Here is a 4,974-nt window from a genome sequence, read left to right on the forward strand (position 1 = left end):
TAACCTTATACCGTTTTACGTTACTCGTCCGTACAAACTAAACTAACTTAGTTACGTTAACTACTACTACACACACGACAGAAGATATATACTCTCCTCTCTCTCTCTCTCTCTCTCTCTCTCTCTCTCTCTCTCTCTTCTTTCTCTCTCTCTCTCTCTCTCTCTCTCTCTCGCTCGCTCCCTCTCGCTCTCTTTTTACGCTCGTTCATGTCAAATGTTGCAACAAATTGTGCGGCGACTATTTATTCATTCAAAATACGTAGCTTGGAAAATTCATTGTCGCATTATATGCGGAGTTTTTTATCTCATCAGACAATGTTTTTTTCTTGTATGTCGCTTGTAGGAAATTATTATATATTTTTATTATAGTTTTGAAATTATGTTTAAAATGAGGTAATATAAGAAATATAAAGTACAATGTGTATGCATTATGCATTAATAATTACATAGCGAATAAAAAATCTGAACATGCAATTGAATATTGTGCGCAACAGTATTCATTCTGAAATAATTTGATTACAATTGATATATCTATCTCGGAACCACCGATATCTAAATTCCCAATTCCTAAATTTACATATATTGTATGTTCTCATTAATAATTTTCCAATTAAAATTAATTATGGTCCATTCATCGGGATTGATTTAGATTGTACGGGTTTAATTTGAATGACATCATAATACGCACGAATATTGTATCCTTGCGTATTACTCCCGTGTCTTCGTGTGTCTCGATTGATCGGAACAAACAAAGCTCACGATCCGTTATTCGGTGATTTCTCGCGATAACGGATGGTCTATCCCGCTTTATTCGAACCTTCCGGCCGAGGTGAACTTTCATAAAAGAATTCAAATTAGCCGACCACGTCGGAATTTAACTATCCCCGAGTGAGCGGCTGCTTGATGAAATTTTCGCTTCAGAGTATTGAACTCTTGCGCTTCGCGTTCTCCTCTTCGTCTGCCCGTACTTCTCTTCGATCGAAGTCGACGTGTACCTTATTTTTATACTATCGATCTAGACCGCTTTGACGTCGAACTTTGCATTATTCAGTGATTCCTTCTCAGCTCGCGAGCTTTCGTTCTCGTCGTACATACTGGACGTTAAACATACAGGATGGTACTCTTGCCTTAATCTCGGCCAGACACATCACTCGCTCGACTACTTGCACCATCGACACGGTATTAATTATTTCAGTAAATTGCGCCTCGCGAGCGATCGATTTTTCTACGGATAATCCGGCAAATAGAATCCAGTGTTCTTTATTTTTTTTTCTTTATTTTTAGAATCGACGCGAAGAATTATTTTTCTTCCTTGCGTGCAATCTATTAATCCTGTATGGAAAGAATTTTTGTTAAAGTTTTGTTGAAGTATCTAAATATTCGGATACAGATTTGAAAACAATTTTGTTGGATTAAAATAATTATGTTGCATCAAAATAATTTTGTAGAACTTATGTATAACTTATGTATAACCGTTGATTATGCTGTAAAAAGTTTTAACATTTTAGCAGCTAGTTTGAATGCCCTACATAATTATTTTGATAGTACAAGATCTACTATTTTCAGATGTGAATCAAGATAAAGTTTTAGATATTTCATCAAAACCGTTCTTTCCGTGTGAAATCTAACGAAGAAGAAGAAAAAAAACTCGATCGCAAGAAGAAAATGTAAAGGCGCAATTTTGACAAAAGTAAAAAATACGACTTTTGTTTTTCAATTTTACTTTTTTAAAATTTAAAAAACTAATTTCAAAAACACTACATTATTTACATTATGAAAAATATATTAATCATCATATATTTTTGTTTTTTGCTACGATGTTAATATTAGTGTGTGTGTGTGTTAATATTAGTGTATTTTTTATTTGGATATAAATTTATTAAAACAATGTACCCTCCGTAATTAAATTATTTTGCAACAATAATAAAGATTCGGAATATACTGTATTCTATAATCATTCTCAGCTAAAAATAATATTTTCGCATCAAAATAAATTTACTTATTAACGTAAGGTATAATTTTAATGACGATGAGCATTTGTTGTGTAAGAGTAGATATGCTTTTACTGGATGTGCTAAGGAATTACGGGCAGGATATCCTTATAATAGGATATAGCGATGACGAAACATGCTTGCATGTGACACGTGCTTGCGCGTTCGCTCTCGTGTAAAACATGGGTAAACGTATCGTATGTGTAACATGTGCATTTGATGGCTGATAAACATGTCACATCATTTAATGTCAGAATTATTTAGATTGTGGTTGATACTCTATTCGCCATCATGGAATATTTTTACAAGATATTTTAAGAACAAACTTTTCGAAGAAATCCAAGTAGATTATTTTATATCGCAATCCTCTCCAAGAGGATAATCACCTAATGTAATCGTGGGACAGAATCTCCGAAATCATTATAAAATTCACGAAACTCCGATGTACAATTCGATAATTACATACGCAATACAAGAAATAATTTTGTAATATTAAATAAAATCGTTTATTTTATCAAATGACTTCATACATAGTGAAGAAAATTATTTGTCATCAGATGAAATCAAATGAAATCATGTAATCTGTAGGATTATAGGACTGTTTCAGCAAGGTTTATCCCTCGTGAAATGTCTTAATGTAATGTAAATAACATTCTTGCCATTTGACAAGTTCCATCGTGTGGACATTAACATCATATTTGAAGGATTATACAAGTATAATTTGAACGTACATGAGAAATATATTACATTTCATGTGGCTTTTCCCGCGAGAGTTCTTTGAAAATGCATTTTCCAAGGAAATCTCAGTTTGTAGATACGCGTTGATTATCGTCGCATCGCGGTGCGTTTACTCTGCTTTGCACAAAGTGTTAGGTAAACAAGTTCGTATCGTGCGCTTGTTCTCTGTGACGACAGATGAGATGCCGCGGACAAGTATTCGCGGATAAAGCGCGAAACGTACCGTGTTATCTGTGCGACAGTTTCAACATAGAATTATTATTTCGTTTACATAATATGAATTCTGTTAGTTTTACTTGATAAACACGAAGAGAATTTCCACGCCACGATGAAAAACGATTGTGCATCATATTCCCACAACGAATTTCAAAGCGTTATGCTCCTTCAAATTAATTACAATTTATATTTCTATAAAGTGGAGAAAGCGTTCCCAAGTGATCATAACTTCAATTGCAACTTCGCTGCTTTATCTTTATCAAACATATTGTTGTTGCCCGCTGTATCGTCGGATGCATCAATATTGATTAACGCCGACCACGATTAATTAAATTTGCGCTCGCTGTCTGTGCTTCGAGTGGATTCATGATATACAAAGTGTGAGAAAGAGGGAGAGAAAGAGAGAAAGATATATATATATATGTGTAAAGAGAGAATTTCTAGATTAAGTTAATTGGAGCACATATAAGAACATGTGCAACGAAATGTATATATGATTTTTTTAATCTCTGCAAAATTATGTCGCGTTTTTAATAAGCGAATATTAATAGAAAATTATACATTAATATAAAGAATTAAACTATTTTAGAACTTCTATATATACATATATATAATTTTACATTGTTATTTCTCGGAATTTTTTATTAGCGTTTTCTTTGCATATATTATTTTTTCTTTATACTACTTTTTCTTTATACACTAATCATTATTCTGAAATTGCAATTAGGAAATCAATTAGCTCTGTAAATTCGTTATTGGTAACATTTATTTATAAAATTTTTTACAAAGCTGAGTTTATAACTCTTTCTATTTTTTTTAAATTAAAATTTGGATTCTGTTCCCATTTTTTTTTCAAACATACAGAGAACTATCTCTTCATAGCTGTACATCTGTATTTAAACATGTTGATCTTTTCAGTCGAATACTAAGTGGATAAAGCTTATTTTATCGAGCAGAAACAGGATGCATCGGTATCAAATAGACAATATTTTATTTTGTACAGATAATGTTTTAAATATTGTCAATGCGAAAAAGGAATGCAATTCCCGTATCGGATTCGCCATCTTCGCATTCAAGCATCGTAGGCGACATTTAACGAAAGCGCCGTTGAAAAGAGCAACGATAAGCGACTAGTGCGCGGTCATATTTCTGCTGGGCTAAAAGTAAAAATAAAATGAGTCTTTTACCACTCGCATCCTCATTTCTTCGTCCTCTATTTAAAGGAGCTCGCAATTCTTTAGATCAAAGGGAGTTGAAGGTACACTTACTCTGCTCCTAGGTAGAACACGTTCCGACAATTTTCAGTCGTTCATTTGTTTTTTTTTACTTTTTACCAACACATTGCGAGACTTTCCTGAAGAGACCTTTATTATGCTTTGAAGAAGTAAATGGTATTCCTATTGGTCATTATTTGTTTGTGATTTATTTGTTTAACTCGCAGACATGCATAATTAGATACGCGCAATTATCAAGAAGCGCGGAACACAGAGAATATTATGTCTGACCAATATCAATTTTATCCACTTATCCAGTCACGACTAAGAGGACATTTGCATTTGTTTATTGTCGGTTACGTAATAGCGGATCATTTCTGTTCGGACCACTCTCGTAATTACGAGTCGCTTTTACGAACGATGCAGTTTCAAAATACGCCACTTTAGCAAATTACAACATATTTGTATAATTTGTAAACTGCATATAACGCGCGGAGCAAACTCAGCATGTTCTTTATTTTTATGCGATAACAAGATCCGTTTTCAATCATCGTTTTTGCGATTAAATCATGTCTTCGCAAGCATGTTGTTGTCGTATTTCTTTTTCAGAGAAAGAGAGTGAAAAAGAAAGAGAGAGAGAGAGAGAGAGAGAGAGAGAGAGAGAGAGAGAGAAGAGAGAGAGAGAGAGAGAGAGAGAGAGAGAGAGAGAGAGAGACGACGACGAGTCGACGACGTAGCGTACGTACGTTAACGTTAACGTAGTACGTACGTAACGTTACGTTACGTTACGTTACGTTACGTACCGACGTACCGGT

Source organism: Atta cephalotes (assembly GCF_000143395.1).
Source record: "Atta cephalotes unplaced genomic scaffold scaffold00005, whole genome shotgun sequence".
In the NCBI taxonomy this organism is placed as follows: Eukaryota; Metazoa; Arthropoda; class Insecta; order Hymenoptera; family Formicidae; genus Atta; species Atta cephalotes.